Source organism: Malus sylvestris, chromosome 3 (assembly GCF_916048215.2).
Source record: "Malus sylvestris chromosome 3, drMalSylv7.2, whole genome shotgun sequence".
Lineage (NCBI taxonomy): Eukaryota > Viridiplantae > Streptophyta > Magnoliopsida > Rosales > Rosaceae > Malus > Malus sylvestris.
This window is the reverse complement of record NC_062262.1, coordinates 21,146,952-21,164,707: the sequence shown is the minus strand read 5'-3', so window position 1 is coordinate 21,164,707 and position 17,756 is coordinate 21,146,952. Positions and strand designations below refer to the sequence as shown.

The window sequence follows — 17,756 nt, the reverse complement described above, 5'->3', positions numbered from 1 at the left end:
CATGGTTGCTCGGCCATCTATTATGCAAAGAGACAACCTGAGGAATTTGTTTCCTCTTGGTACAAGAAGGAGAAGTACTTTGAGGCTTACGAAAACTTGATTCAACCCGTCCAAGGCATGAAATTTTGGGAGCCATCTGAAAATAAATGCATTCTTCCTCCAACTTTTAAAAGGCAGCCGGGGAGACCAAAAAAGATGAGACATAGGGAGGGTGATGAAAATGAGTTCAAGTTAAGCAAGATAGGGCAAAAAAGTGTGAAATGTAGTGTTTGCAAGGCCTCGGGACATAACAAGGCCAGATGCCCTACCACTCATCCTCCTCCAGCTGCTAGAAAATGAAGAAAAACCAAGAAACATGAGGTATAATTTTGATATTTTTTGTTGATTTTTCATTTCTTAAGTGAATTTGTTATTTGTGAAGTGTACTATCTGTCAGTGCTAATGCTATATGGGTTCATTACTTAGGCCTCAACATCTAAGGCATCACAACGCTCTCAGTCATCTCAGCCATGCATTCAGGAAGCTCCACAACCTTCATCTTAGCCAACTCAAGCCTCTCAAACCACTTCAAAGTCTACTGCAAGAGGTCAGAAAAGGAGGAGGAATGTTCCATGATGCTGCTTTAATGCTTTAGGTTGTTTAAGGGTTCATTTTGTTATAGTTGAATATGCCCTTAGTTTTTTTGGAAACACTTTTCGATAGATCTTTAGTGTTTTGGACAGAGTTCAATTAGTTGTTAAAGTTGACCCATTAGTGTTTTGGACAGTTTTTTGGACAGATCTTTAGTGTTTTTGGAAGAACACCTTGACCCATTAGTGTGAATTGGATGGTGTATATTGAACTTTGTTGTGAATTGAAAGTTGTGGAGAATTCAACTTTGTTGGTAGTTTAAATGATGAATTTGCATATTTAGAATTCAAAGTTTGTTTAGAATTTAATTTGCAGATTTGGAATAGAAAGTTGTGTTATTTTTCCTAGGAAGCTTGATTTATTTTTTCAAAAAATTTTGGCGGGAATTTTTTTTTTTCACTGAAACCCCTCTTAAAAAAAAACACGTGGACACACGTGGCGACCCATGTGGCGCCCAATCATTGGCCACATGGGCGCCACGTCACAGTTAACTAGAGACTTAACAGTTTGACTAACGGATGTATGAGACTGTCCCAAAATTTACACTTTCGGTATGACTCTGAGACAAAAAAAACTTGATGTACTAAATGTTGAAAACCACTAAACTTGAGGGTAGTAAACAGTCTTTTACCCTATTTTATTGTTTTTGTTTTCTAATTCTTGTTTTGTAGGACCCACACTAAAAAACTCTCCTCTCATATCTCGCCATGTGTCAGTTTTTCCCACCAATGGGGACTCTCTCGGACTCTCCCCGTTTTTCTCACTCGATCTTCTTTCTCTATCACCTCACTTCATCTCTCACCTTCAAACTCGTTCTCTCTCTACTCTCTTATCCCTCATCTTCTTTGCATCCATCGAAGCCAGGAAAGCCACCACACATCTCCCCTACTCCAGCGAGCTCCACATGAGCCATTGAACCATACCAGACCATCATCATCATTTTTTTTCCTGTCTCGAACCCAGGCCAATGACATGGAATTCTAGCAGTGGTAGAGGCCACTGTCCATTTTTTTCACCAACGAACTCCGGCGATCTGTTGATTTTTTCCTATGAGGTAGGGATCAAACACCCTCAAATCACGTCATTATCGACATTTTGGGTTGTTTTCTGGATTATTTGTGCAAGTTGGTGATGTTTTGATGCAGAAAATACCTCAGGGACTTTCTCAATTTTCCAGTGAGAACCGGCAGCTTCGAGCCATTTTTCAGCCAACTCTGGCCACGACTTAGTCCCATTTAGGATTATTTTAAATCTTTGTCTTCCTAGCTTTAATTTGGCTTTTAAATGGCTAGTTTTGGTTAAGATTAGAATCTAAACAGAGCCGAGGAAGTTTTTTGGCCAAAATTTCCAGTTTCTGGCTTCTTCTTTGTTGGGTCCAGCGACCTGCAAGTCCAAACAAGTAAACTTGACACGGTACAGAAACAGAAAAAAAAAAAAAAAAACTAAAGGGCCTAAGCCCAAACCTTCGGCCTAACCCAGCCTAAACCTTTGAGCCGTTGTTCCAGCCCGGCCCAATTCCGAAATGGGATCATAATATTTTGGGAATATTCTCTAGAATATTCCTATAATATTCTTTGAATTTTCTCGAAAACCCTCCTATGCTAATTTCGACGCCCCGAGTCTGTTTTTGGCATCCATTTAGTGAAATTCTAAAGTTTTAACGTAGTTGACCACCTTGGCAGCTCGATTGACTTTTTAAGGTTAGCCGTTTACTTTTTGTAAATTTTGCCGTTCTTAGCGTATTTCAACTCTCTAAATTCAAATCTGCACTCTGTTTTCCCAAATTTAATCGTTTTAGTGGAGTTTTACTAATGGTCTTAATATTATGCTTAGGTGTGGTTACTATCAGAGACTCCGGCTTTCCTAGTTCGAACGACCACAACTTCGCAAGTATTTGTGAGTGGGTCTTTTCTTTTATATAGTATATATATTATTTAAGTTCCATACATAGAATAATAACGCATTTTCTAAGTAATGCGATAATTAAATTGACGTTATAAGAATTGTCGCGATGATGAAAATTGTGAGATTATTATGAATCCCATGGGATGCACATGTATGCATATTATTATGGGATACCTTATTTATATTTACTACAGTGAATAGTATTATGTCGACGTAAATTATTGATTTACTACTGTATGATTTTATTTACGCTATATGCTCATCATTGTTGCACCGGTGTCAGTACTCGCCTGGGCTAGGTCTTTCACGTGTATGTTCACTTCACAGCTTACTCTCACTTTGGATCCATTGTAGGTGCCAGTCCTATCCTAGATTGCTATAGGCAATTAGTACTCATATGTGACACGCTTAATGCCAGTCTTCACGTGATTGTAGTACTAGAGCGTAAATCATTATTACACCCAGTCATGTTCATCTCAATATACCTTTGCATGAACTCGTGTGTCAACATATGTCGATGAGCACTTAATATGATATGTTTGTTAGATGGTTATTTACGAAATATATTATGACATTGAATTCTTGAGATATTGCAGTCTACATTATGCACTTCAATACTATACGTAATATGTATATTTTGAAAACTAGTTTTACGACGAGGGATTTTTTTGTTTTTGAAAGGGTTTTTACAAAACTTTATTTTTAGGCTCACTCATCCTTGTTTTTCGCCCCTCCAAGATTAGTAGCTAAGCTTTCTTGTCGATGAGGAGTTTTGGCAAATCTTCGTATAGGTGACTACCTTGGATGGTATAATTCTCATTCAACTTTTACTGTACTTTACTTATGCTCTGATATCACGTGTGAAATGGGTTCATTCCGCTCACATGCGCACTCTTGCATTTAGTCACTTTTAGGTTTCAAATTTATTCACATTTCCACATCACTATACTTTATGAATTTGTTATCTTCAGGTGGACCTTCCGGGTTGGGGTGTGTCACAGGAGATGCAATTATTAATAACAACAATAATATTTATAATGGTTAATCGATCGCATAAGATTAACCTTATGTATATGACTATAATGGTCAATCATACATATATGGCTATAATGGTTAATTGATCACCTTATATTAACCAATGTATTCATGACATCCATTAGTTAAAACTGTAATAGACAATAAGCTTTACATTGCCTCCCCGTATAAAACATTTACAATGACAATGAAATAATTTTTTTAAGCTTTAATTCATTGTGCATCTCTTACACCAGAATCTGTTTAACATACATTCATAGGCGGTCATACATGATAATGAGTCATTTAATCTGTCGATTAAGTGAGGAGTCCATTATTTTTCATTAGAAATATTTGGCTAACCCAGTCAAGCAATCTCTAATTTTCTGATTGCAAATAGCCACTTTAGTATGTACTAGAAAATGTGCATGCGCTTCGTTGCGGGGATTGAATGTATTAATTGCAACATGCATGAATAATTTGCACAGAAAGATGCACTAAAAAGATGGTGGAAACGGAATCACACCCTGAAATACACTAATACAGATAACACACATTTGACCAATGCAGATAACACACATTAATGTCCCTTCATATAAACTACAGGCCAAGATGTGGAAAATTCATTTGCATATTCCTTCAAAAAACTTTCTAGACCTTTGTTATATTACGTATTAAAAAATCAAACTCTATCCCCAAAACAGTAAATTTGTTCATGTCAGTCACAATCCCTTTTCAAGGATTGTAACACTCAAAAGTTTACTATATAAAACCAAAAACAATTTGTACCATTTACATGCTTGTGCAACATATGCCTTACACTTTGACATTTTTATAATCAAGCAACACGTAAAATTACAAACTTGCAACAACTAGAAAGAAAGCAGAAATGAAGACGTAGAGAGATCCTCAAACATACAACATATTGTACAAAAGTTAACCATAGAGGTTTGTGAAGCAAACTACAACATGAGTTGCAGCCATCTGAACAAATTGGAGGTACTTTAGCCTCTGTTCCTCCTCCTCAGTCTAAAAAATTACAAAAACATAGTAGTTTTACTAAAATATGCATGATGAAACATGAACTGGTAAAAAAACTGTAAAAGAGATGGGCATATTAAGTAGTTTTCGGGTCTATTTAGTTACCAATATTATAATTTATGTTTTGTTGCAGTCCTATTAGATTAGGAATGTGATTGTGTAAATCCTAATGTATCTAAGGATATCTTGGAATATTCTCTAGGATTAGATATTAACCTATTAGAGTTGTAATCCTATTAGGGTAAGGATTTAACCTTCTCCACTACTATAAATAAAGGCACAATGGGGTGATATAACACACACCTCACAGTTACACATCTATCTCTTCTCTCTCTATGCCGCACCCCCTATCTCTTTCTAGCCTCCATAATTGTTCAGTAAATTATGCATACAACACGTTATCAGCACACTCTTGACCCTGCACTAAAGAGAGTTTGATCTTCAATTAGAGGAGTACTACGTTTTAATCATTCTTTTTATGATTAATTTATTATTTTGTTGAATTGATCTACATGCTATTGATTCAATTTATTTTTTATGTGTTGAACGTGATACAACGCATTGGAGATGCAATTTCGGCTTTATGCGAAGGATCTTTTACAAATTCAAAGGCTTTTGTTGTTTTCTACCAATCAGGTACACTTAAAATAAATGAAGATATTTGAAACGTCCACGAAGCATGAAAACATTCCCCATGATGCATTTACATTTCCTTCCGATATATATATTGCATATGGTTCATATATTTGTCAATATATATATATATACACACACACACGTTCATGCATTATGCAATTATAAAATCACTATGTGGGAATTGTGAGTCAAAAAATTGAAATAAAATAGAAGCATGATTTTTTTTGGGTTTTGAAAACCTAGAAATTGAAAAAGAAAAAAAAAAAAAAAAACCCCCAAAATCGCAACCAAGCCACGGCTACAAGCTGAGACTCAGCCAAGCTGCCTAGCTAATTGAGCTTGCAGCTTCTGGCCCTTGCACGCTGAAACTTGGGCTCTCAGCTTACCTTTTTTTTTTTTGGGCCCACAAAATAGGCTTGGTTTTTGTTCTCATCTGCAGCCCACTAGGGCTGATCTTTCTTTTTCTTGGCCTTTTTAGCCCGTTCCCTCTACATTGGACCAACAGTCCGCAAGAACAATGAAAAAAAAGAAAAAAAAATTGCCAGCAACCCAAACATTTTTTTGCCCCCATTTTAGGCCTTTTTCTTTTTACTCCGACCTGCTCTCAACTTGAAGCTGGGTTGTGTTCTCTTTCTCTTTTATCAAGGCCTACAACTTAGTTTGCTGGGGTTGCTACTCATTTTCCCCGAGCCCAATTTGGGCTTAATTTCTTGTGTAGCATACAGCCAACATCAAAGAATAAATGGGCCTAGTCAAATTTTATTTTTGCTTCTACAATCGACCCCGAATGGTCCCAATCTATTGAATTAATTAAAGTGATCAGCAATCTATTAATCTGACATTACACCCAAAATTATTGGCATGAAACCCACTTTTGGACATTTACGATTCAATATTTAATTTCTTTTCTTTGAATTGTTGACATCCTTTTGTAGTCCTGAAACGCTCACACTTGAGTTCCCGAAGCACTGTACTTAAATCAGTACATTGTATTATGTGCTGTTGTAGGAACCTCTCTTTTATGAACTAAACGTTCATAAACTAGATTGAACTTGTAGTTTCAAATTTAATGCCTTTGAACCTGACGTTTTCATAAAACAATACATACATGAAAACCTGAATTTTTCATGTATACCATATCTTAGAATCCGAATGTTCTAACTTTGATACTAATGGATATTTTATTTCCTATAGCATTATTCACAATCTTGTTCTCTCCATTCAGTGGATTGTCGAACCGTCACAAGTTCAATCTCACTGACTTGGATGTTTCTAATAGAAACCACTTTATGTGGGAATAAGACATGAATCTCCACTTGACTATCAAGAAGCTGAGAAACCATTGTATCCAACAACGGCATGGAAAAGCTCAAAAATCCTCCACCATGATCTTCATTTGAAGACTTATGCTTGAAACATTACCCATGGAAGTACCTCTGGAACGAGGATTCCATGGCTCTTTGGCTCACTCATATGGACCGTCTAATCATGAAAAACATTGCATGAAGCACACCATGATTACATCTATGAATGAATACAATTTTGAAGTTTATAAATATAATAAAATTTCAACTCGAGAATACTTTTTTTCATCCTTCCATGTTTCTAACTTGCTCCTAAAGCAGCAATGTAGAAAGTGGAAGTTTAGCAAATTCTCGGATCTGATTACTACCACAAACGTGAGAGAAATGTATAGACCCAACTTCAACTGGAGTCTACTGAATGGTATAAACCCAGTTTAGCTGGAGTATATCGAATGGCTTAACCTAGTTCAGTCAAAGGCTATCGAATGATGGTGCTTTGTTTCAGTAGGGATGCACCGAAGGGAATACTCTGATTCAGCAGAGGTGCACCAAATGGTATTACTCTACTTCGGTAGATGCCTACCGAATAAACCCCTCCAGATTCGGCTGGAACCTATAGAACTTAAGTCTGGGTCTGTCTCTTTCACAATCTAATTTCGAGTTTGTTTTTACAACATATGGTAGAATCAAAGTCTGCCAAGGTATGGCATCATGCCCAAAGCGTGATCCATGGGACCTAAGACCTAAAACTTCAAGAATAAGGGATAATATTCGATGCGCAAATTAACTTAACACATAAATTAAACCCTTTTTTGACAATTGTAGTATATGTATAAGTAGGGATCGTTCTAGACCGGGGATTATGAGGGATTGCTAATCGACTCTAAACTGACTTAAAGACACAAAAACAAACTAAAAACGTTTGGATAGACTCAAAAGATTCAAAAAAAGTTCACAAGACTTAAAATAAGCTAAAAACACTCAAAGCTGCCTAAAAACACCAACTGGGCACTTTCTGACACTAAGCACAATTTTGGACGAAAATAAGGTTTGGGCTTGACTCAAAACACTTAAAAACATAAACAAAACAAGTTTAAAACAATTTGAAACAAGAAAGTAAAGAGGGGTTTTGTTTTGGACGAATTTAAAATAGCAAAACAGATTGTAACTTAAAACAGATTTGAAAACGATTTTGGGAAATTAGATGGATGATGGGCTAGCTAGAGGCTCTTTCTCCACACATGACATGTATGCAAACAACTCGATTTCCAGTTACTCCTTCATTGAATTATGAACGACAATGCCCCAAATTAACCGTGACATCCCTAGTTAACCCTCAAATTTTCCTTGTATTATTAGATTGGATGACATCATTCGACAACCCAAAGCATTCTTCAAAAGTTCCCTACATGACATCATAATAGAGATACAATCGAAGATCATTACGTTCAATGAAAATTATAAGTATTGACAAAGCACTTGCAACTATTACATCATGTCACTCATGCTAGGAATTAAACTTAACGCGATCGTGACCAACGACCTTCACTACATATGAATATAAGTTTGTAATGATTATGTGAAACTTCCTTATACTCTAGCACCAGATTTATGCATGCCAATTAAGTGTCGACCCTCAACCAACAAACACAAATAAGTTATCAATCAAACAGTTAAGCCAATTGCATTCACGATTCAAGAATTCATAATTGGATTTTATCAACTCATATTGCACACATAATCATGGCTTTGAAATCACCCCTAGCCAAGAGGGGTTTAGCCACTCATGTTCACAGCAAAACAAAAGAAAAAGAATTTAAACATTGTAAATATAGAACGAATTACACCTAGAATGCTCCAACAATCAAGCTCGAACATCCAAGAGTCTTCCCTACTTTCTTCCTGCTACGACATAAGGTTTGGGTGATGATTTGTATGGAAGAATGGCTGAGAAAAGGAATGGATGTGTATGGATGAAGGTTGGCTACGGCAGGGATTGTTTTGATGTGTTTAGGGTATGATGAATGATGGTGAATGGCGTTGGTTATGTAGAATGGTCTAAGGATGATGAATGCATGGAATGGTGCGGCAAGGGTAATTTATATAGGGATAGAAGAAAGCATGGTAGAGGTTAATTAGGAGTGTAGCAGGATCCTAGGGGAAAGGAAAGAAAAGATAATCAGCAAGGGGACATGGAACACAAGGCAAAGGAAAGAGTGAAAGGGAAATGTGATGTAACAAGGAAAAAGTTAGGGGGACAAGGATGGAGACATATGGCAAAGGAAAGAGTGAAAGGTTGCTGCAATAATTGAACATGGATGGAGTGCACATCAAAGAAGAAGAGTGAAAGGTAAGTTGTGACATAAAGTGAAAGGTGAAAGGGAAAGGTATGACACATGGCAAGGGAAAGAGTGACAGGTTGTTTTGACATAAAGTGAAAGGTTGCTGCAACAAGGGAACATGGATGGAGTGCACGGAAAATGAAGGTGTGAAAGGTTGGTTGTGTGACAAGGAAAAGGGAAGGAAAGTGGAAAGGTGGTGGAATGGTGCAGCAATGAGACAATGAAGGGGACAAGGATAGTGTGCACGGCAAGGCAAGGGAAAGGTAAGTTGATGCATCCTTTGTGGTAGGGATTGTACTTCTAAACACATGTAATTTAGTGTCCTAAAGTATTTAGAACACCCCTTTGCTGCTGGAACATAGGTGATTTAGGATCAGGAAAGGTTTAAGATAAAACAAGGAAACTTTAGCTAACATTCCTTCTTTCTTGCTTGCATCTTTAACTTCCTTTTCTTGAATTAATTTGTTCATAACTTCAGCATAATCCTAGCCTCTTTTGGTCTTCAATTTCGTCCATCCACCTTGCTCCATGCATGTGATATCCATTCCAAGCCCAAAAATGCTTCAAAATGCACCAAAATGCACTTTCTTGCAACTTTAGCTCATTGGACCTACAAACACACGAAAATAGCTTAAAATACTAAAATAACTATGAACTAACAACATAAATGCAAGAAAACAAGCTAATCAAGTAGCGTAAATATGCTCCTGTCAAATTCCCCTACACTTAGCTTTTGCTAGTCCTCGAGCCAAACAAAACCTAGACCTTCCAACATTTGCCTCAGGGATTTCCAAATGAAACATGACACGCCAAAGATCACTACTCCCACAGATTTTAGTTATCCTTACCCTCGAGCACACACTTAATCAAAGTCACCACTTACTAGCTCGCATTTAATCAATTAAAACAATGCTTTGAATGAAGTAACATGCCTTAGAGAATTCCCTCAATTCCTCACCAGATATACTCTCTATTTTCACACAGATTTTCTGACTACACTCCCTATACTAGGCATATGTGAGAAGATTGATGTAAACATGAAAACTAGTACTCACATATGTTTTTAAACAAAGAAAGCAATTTCTGGAGTTATTAATGCATGTATATATATATATGATCTTATGAATAGAATGCTACTACTTAGAAGCGAGAACCAGGGATTCCATATGCTCATACCAATTTCAAACTCCACAGATTGAAACACATAACACCCAAGATAGAAGTCAAAGGGTTGTAACGGGGCTAAGGTATTGGCTAACAAGGAAAGGGAAAGGATAAACAAACGTTCTTAAAGAAATTGCAAGCAAAGTAATGAAATTGACACTTATAATTCACTTTCGAATGCAAAAATCAACTTTAAACACAAGGGAAGATTCATGCAATACTTAGGGTCAAATTCAAACATAAGCAAACAAACAAACAACAAATAAACAAACTAAACATGGCAGAATAGAAACAACAAAGAGAAGGGTTTAGGAAAGCAAATCTGGAAGTGGAGTGATGCCTAGGTCTTCCTTTGTTGAATGCATGGGTTGCCTCCCAAGAAGTTCTTGCTTTAATGTCTTGCAGCTGAACGAAGAACTTCATTCATTCCCCATTGGAGCCCACGGCCTGGAGAGGGATCTCCTCCACAACCTACCCCATGGCACTCTCATTGTATGGCTTCAATCGATGTCCGTTTACCTTGAATTCTTGTCCATTCCTTAAGCTTTGGACTTGAACTGCACCATATGGGAAAACGTTAGTAACAATAAAAGGTCCAATCCACTTAGAACGTAACTTACCAGGGAATAAACGTAAACAGAAGTTGAATAGCAAAACTTTCTGTCCAATTGATAATGTTTTGCCCCGAATCATCTTGTCATGAAACGCCTTTGTTTTCTCCTTGTAAATTCGGGCATTCTCATATGCTTCGTTCCTTATCTCTTCAAGTTCATTCAATTGGAGCTTTCTATGCATTCCAGCAGCATGTAAGTCCAAATTGAATGTTTTCACAGCCCAATGCGCCTTGTGCTCTAGTTCCATAGGTAGGTGACACGGCTTGCCATAGATTAGCCGAAATGGAGACATCCTATGGGTGTTTTGTAGGTAATGCGATATACCCACAGTGCATCGTCTAAATGCAAGCTCCAATCCTTCTGGGTTGGCCCAACAGTCTTCTCCAAGATTTGCTTGATTTCTCTATTCGAAATTTCGGCTTGACCATTTGTTTAAGGGTGATAAGGTGTCGAAACCTTATGCTTGACATTGTACTTCTTAAACAGCGCCTCAATGGTCCGATTGCAAAAATGTGAGCCTCCATCACTTATGAACACCCGCGGCATCCCAAATCTAGAAAAAATGTTAGTTTTGATGAAATCTGTAACAACTCTAGAATCATTAGTATGGGTAGCCTTTGCTTCTACCCATTTGGAAACATAATCAACCGCAAGCAAAATATAAGTGAACCCATACGAAGAAGGAAAGGGACCCATGAAATCAATACCCCAAACATAAAAAATTTCGACATAGAAGATAGGGGTTTGCGGTATTTGGTCCTTAACACCGATTGTACCTGTTCTTTCGCATCGATCACAAGTTATGCAAAATGTTCTAGCAACTTTTAACATTGTAGGCAAATAAAAACCACACTCTAACACCTTGAGGGCTATTCTTTGGGTGCCAAAATGACCCCCACATGCATAAGAATGACAAAAGGCTAGAATTGAATTAAACTCAGAATTGTGCACACATATTCGAACAATCTGATATGGGCAATATTTCCACAAATATGGATCATCACACACATAAAAGCATGCATCATTTTTGAGTTTATTACGTTTGTATTTATCTAGAGTGCTAAGAACATGTTTTGTGACCAAATAATTGACCAAATCAGCATACCAAGGCTCACTTACCTTTAGGGACAACAATTGTTCATCAGGGAATGTTTCTAGAATAGGTAAGGAGTCCTCAATGTGCACCAAACGGCTGAGGTGGTCAGCCACCACATTTTCACTCCACTTTTTGTCTTTCAATGTTGAACTCTTGAAGTAGGAGCATCCAACGAATCAGCCATGGTTTGGCCTCCTTCTTGGTGAAAAGATACTTCAAAGCTGCATGGTCAGAATATACAATCACTTTAGTGCCAAGTAAATATGAACGAAATTTATCTAAAGAAAAGACAACTGCAAGAAGTTCTTTCTCAGTGGTAGAATAATTCAATTGAGCATCATTTAGGGTCCGGGAGGCGTAATAGATGACTTGGGGCTGTTTGTTCCTCCCTTGGCTTAAAATAGCACCAATGGCATAGTCGGACGCTTCACATATTAGCTCAAATGGAAGACTCCAATATGGTGGCATGATAATGGGGGCCGAAGTCAACATGTTCTTAAGGGTTTTGAAAGCTATCTTACACTCCTTGTTGAACTCGAAGGCTACTTCCTTTTGGAGTAAACGGCACAGAGGTTGGGAGATTTTTGAGAAATCCTTGATGAATCGCCTATAAAATCCTGCATGGCCAAGAAAAGAACGAACCTCCCTCACCGAAGTGGGAAAGGGTAAGTGACGTACAAGATCTATTTTTGACTTATCAACCTCAATCCCTTTTTCGGATATGATATGCCCCAAAACTATACCTTGTTTTACCATAAAATGACACTTTTCCCAATTCAAAACAAGATTAGTTTCGATGCATCGTCGTAAGATCAAAGTAAGATTATTCAAGCATGCATCAAATGAGTCACCAAAAACACTAAAGTCATCCATAAACACTTCAATGATCTTTTCCACAAAATATGAGAAAATACTTACCATACACTTTTGAAATGTGGCTAGTGCGTTGCATAGCCCAAATGGCATGCGTCGATAAGCAAAGGTACCAAAGGGGCACGTGAAAGTAGTCATTTCTTAGTCATCGAGGGCTATCACAATCTGATTATAACCGGAATAGCCATCAAGAAAACAATAAAAAGCATGATTGGCTAACCTTTCAAGCATTTGATCAATAAAGGGCAGCGAGAAGTGATCTTTTCTTGTTGTAGTGTTGAGTTTCCGATAATCAATACAAACTCTCCATCCGGTTTGGATTCGGGTGGGCACAAGCTCATTCTCTTCGTTTTTTACCACAATGACCCAGGACTTCTTAAGAACAACTTGAACTGGAGAGACCCAATGGCTATCAGAAATTGGGTAAATCACTCCACAATCTAGTAGCTTGATGATTTCCTCCTTCACAACGTCCATCATGGGTGGATTGAGTCGGCATTGTGCTTCTCTAGATGGTTTGGCTTCTTCTTCCAAAAGTATTCAATGCATGCACGTGGTAAGACTAATTCCCTTTATATCGGCCAATGTCCACCAATGGCAGTTTTGTATTCTCGAAGCACCCTTACCAACTTGTCCTCCTCTTGTGCCGTGAGTGAAGAAGAGATGATGACGGGCAGCATCTCTTGTTCTCCCAAAAACACATATTTCAAATGGCTAGGCAATGGTTTAAGCTCTAGGGAAGATAGCTGGATTACAGAATGAAGCATCTTGTTAGTCGAAACGGGAATTGAAATTAGGTTAGGAGACTTACCAATATGCGCTGGATTTGACTCTAGGGCAGCAACCATAGTCATCAATTCCTCTTGAATAGGCACGGCAAGGTGTTCCTTGTTGTTGCCATGGGCATGCCTAAGTGCTAACCCTTCGTTTTTTAGTCCAATGCCTTGTGTGAGAGTCTTTTCAAGTGCATCCTCACTTAAATCATCAAGGAATTCCTGTGCCAAAGAGTCAATTACATCAATAAAGAAACAAGAGTGATCATCATGATGATGTCTCATAGCATCAGAAATATTGAAATCAATAACTTCCCCATCAAATTCCATGGTCAATGTTCCTTTGAATACGACTATCTTTGTACGAGCAGTCTTCATGAATGGTCGGCCAAGTAAGAGTGGTAATGGAGGGGAATGGTCCGAGTCTTCCATTTCAAGCACGTAGAAGTCCGCCAGAAAGACTAGGTGATTCACCTGCACTAAAACATCCTCCAAAACACCTATTGGATACGCATTAGATCTATAGGCCAATTGAATAATCACTCTATCATTTTTTAATTCTCCCAAGTTCATAGATGCATATATTGAATAAGGCATGACATTTATTGATGCACCTAGATCTAACATGGCAGAGTCAAAGCTAGTATTGCTTATAACACAAGGAATTGTAAAACTGCCGGGATCTTTGCATTTAGGAGGTAATTTTTGTTCCAACACAGCTGAGACATTCTCACTTACCCTTAGCACCTCTTTGTTCGAAACCTTCTTCCTTGTAGTGCACAGCTCCTTTAGGAAGTTAGCATACTTGGGGACTTGTTTAATTGCATCTAGAAGTGGAATGTTGACTTGCACCTTTCTGAATATTTCAAGGATGTCTTTGTCATTCTTATCCTTCTTTGATTGCACAAACCTGTGAGGGAATGGTGCATTGGGTGGAATGGAGTTAGAATTCATGGAATTTGAACCCAACTTACCTTTGGTGGCCGAATTAGAGTGTGTAAGTGGCTGCGACAAAGATTGCTCAATCCTTGCCGTGGGCAGCCCTTGTTCCTTTTCCTCAAATTGCATCTTTTCGTCCTCCTTTTGGTTGGATTTGGATGGGTTGGGGTTAGATCCAACTTCTTTTCCACTTTGCAAGGTGATGGCTTTGGCAGATTTGAAGCCTCCTTTCGGGTTAACAACGGTTGAACTAGGCAACTTGCCTTGTTCTTTGAATTGGCCCATGAACTCCGTAATCTGCCCTACTTGTTTCTCCAAATCACCCACCTTTTTGTCTCTAGTTTTCATTCCCTGCGCCATAAAGGTTAATAATTGAAATTTTTTTATCATTATCTATGGACGAACATGATTTGGTTTGGGCAGGTTGTGCTTGGGGTTTTGTGGGTGCATACGGCCTTTGGTAGAACCCCGGAGGTTGTTGCCTAAATGTACTTTGTTGTTGGGTTTGTTGGGGCTCCCTCCATTTGAAATTTGAATGATCTTTCCAACCTGGATTGTATGTATTAGAGAAATGATCACTCATTGGTTGGTTTTGACTCCCAAAACCCACAGCATTGGCAGATTCCCACCCTCCATTTTCGATCAGTTGAGGGCACTTATCCATGAGATGTCCTTGCATTGAGCACATGCCACAAGCAGCTACACTTTTTATTTTTGGTATTTCAACCACCTGTGAAAGAAGAGTAGTAAGATTAGCCATTTGATTTTGAAGTTCGGAAATAGTACTTACCTCATTTACATGTGGCTATTGTGGGGTGTCTCTTTGGCTAACGTCTTCATATTGTTGAGCATTCAATGCTCGGTTAGCAATTAAGGTGTTGGCAGCCATGGGTTTTTTGTCCACCAAAGCTCCTCCCACTGAGGCATCTAGCATTTGGCATTCAATGGGTAGAAGCCCTTCGTAGAAGTATTGAATGACCAGTTCTTCCTTCATTTGGTGTTGTGGACATGAAGCAACAAGAGTTTCAAAACGTTCATAATAAGTTGGAAATGATTCACCTTGGGTTAGCTGAATGCCACTAATCCTTTTGCGTAGAAGAATGACTCGAGAAGTTGGAAAAAACTTCTCCAAGAATGCCCGTTTTATGCTATCCCAAGATGTGACAGTTCTGGGGGCTAGTTCATACAACCAATCCTTAGCCTTTACCAAGAGAGAAAAGGGAAAAGCCTTCATCTTCAAAATGCTCCCATCAACATTCACTGGGGTCATAGTCGAACAAACAACCTCAAACTCCTTCAAATGTTTATTAGGATCTTCCATAGACAACCCATGGAACTTAGGAATATGGTGCAGTAGGCTAGACTTTAATTCGAACTCGTCGGTCTTGTCTTGGGCCGCCCTTGGATATTGAATGCATAGGGGCATGGCATTGTCCAATCCCGAAGTGGAAAGCTCCTTAATTGTTTAATTGTCTGCTGCCATAACTTGTTCTTCCTCAAAGTGTGGCCTCCTCTTCCACTTGTATTTCGTCCTCTTCACAATCTAGTGTAGGTTGAGGTGGTTGGGGCTCTTGTTGATGCGTCTTCCTTCTCAAAGTCCGCTTGAAATCGTCGTCAAAGTCTAAGATATGCTCACGAACCGGTTGAGAACTCCGAGTCATAAACTAGTACCTAAAAACAAGAAAACAAAACAAGGTTAGAAACTAAAACAAAAACGCACGAAAATAAACAAAAAGAAATAACAAGGGATTAGCAAAGTTGCTAATCCCCAACAATGGCGACAAAATTTGATGCGAAAATTAACTTAACACATAAATTAAACCCTCTTTTGACAATTGTAGTATATGTATAAGTAGGGATCGTTCTAGACCGGGGATTAGGAGGGATTGCTAATCGACTCTAAACTGACTCAAAGACACAAAAACAAACTAAAAACGTTTGGATAGACTCAAAAGATTCAAAACAAGTTCACAAGACTTAAAATAAGCTAAAAACATTCAAAACTGCCTAAAAACACCAACTGGGCAGTTTCTGACACTAAGCACAATTTTGGACGAAAATAAGGTTTGGGCTTGACTCAAAACACTTAAAAACACAAACAAAACAAGGTTAAAATAATTTGAAACATGAAAGTAAAGAAGGGTTTTGTTTTGGACAAATTTAAAATAGCAAAAAAGATTGTAACTTAAAACATATTTGAAAACGATTTTGGGAAATTAGATGGATGATGGGCTAGTTAAAGGCTCTTTCTCCACACATGACATATATGCAAACAACTCGATTTCCAGTTACTCCTTCATTGAATTATGAACGACAATGCCCCAAATTAACCATGACATCACTAGTTAACCTTCAAATTTTCCTTGTATTATTGGATTAGATGACATTATTCGACAACCCAAGGCATTCTTCAAAAGTTCCCTACATGACATCATAATAGAGATACAATCAAAGATCATTACGTTCAATGAAAATTATAAGCATTCACAAAGCACTTGCAACTATGACATCATGTCACTCATACTAGGAATTAAACTTAACGCGATCATGACCAACGACCTTCACTACATATGAATATAAGTTTGTAACGATTATGTGAAACTTCTTTATACTCTAGCACCAGATTTATGCATGCCAATTAAGTTTCGACCCTCAACCAACAAACATAAATAAGTTATCAATCAAACAGTTAAGCCAATTGCATTCACGATTCAAGAATTCATAACTGGAATTTATCAACTCATATTGCACACATAATCATGGCTTTGAAATCACCCCTAGCCAAGAGGGGTTTAGCCACTCATGTTCATGGCAAAACAAAAGAAAAAGAATTTAAACATTGTAAATATAGAACGAATTACACCTAGAATGCTCCAACAATCAAGCTCGAACATCCAAGAGTCTTCCCTACTTTCTTCCTGCTGCGACATAAGGTTTGGGTGATGATTTGTATGGAAGAATGGCTGAGAAAAGGAATGGATGTGTATGGATGAAGGTTGGCTACGGCAGGGATTGTTTTGATGTGTTTAGGGTATGATGAATGATGGTGAATGGCGTTGGTTATGTAGAATGGTCTAAGGATGATGAATGCATGGAATGGTGCGGCAAGGGTAATTTATATAGGGATAGAAGAAAGCATTGTAGAGGTTAATTAGGAGTGTAGCAGGATCCTAGGGGAAAGGAAAGAAAAGATAATCAGCAAGGGGACATGGAACACAAGGCAAAGGAAAGAGTGAAAGGGAAATGTGATGTAACAAGGAAAAAGTTAGGGGGACAAGGATGGAGACATATGGCAAAGGAAAGAGTGAAAGGTTGCTGCAATAATTGAACATGGATGGAGTGCACATCAAAGAAGAAGAGTGAAAGGTAAGTTGTGACATAAAGTGAAAGGTGAAAGGGAAAGGTATGACACATGGCAAGGGAAA

The 17,756-nt window shown here is 38.1% G+C and overlaps 1 long non-coding RNA gene across 1 annotated transcript; it reads right to left on the bottom strand.

The window, feature by feature from the left end:
* Nucleotides 1–8,188: 8,188 nt before the first annotated feature.
* On the bottom strand, nucleotides 8,189–17,414 carry LOC126617269 (uncharacterized). The gene is made up of 2 exons (XR_007621313.1): nucleotides 17,195–17,414; nucleotides 8,189–8,377 (listed from the first exon to the last, which is right to left on the bottom strand). It is a non-coding gene; the product is annotated as an uncharacterized LOC126617269 (long non-coding RNA).
* Between the last annotated feature and the right edge of the window lie 342 nt (nucleotides 17,415–17,756).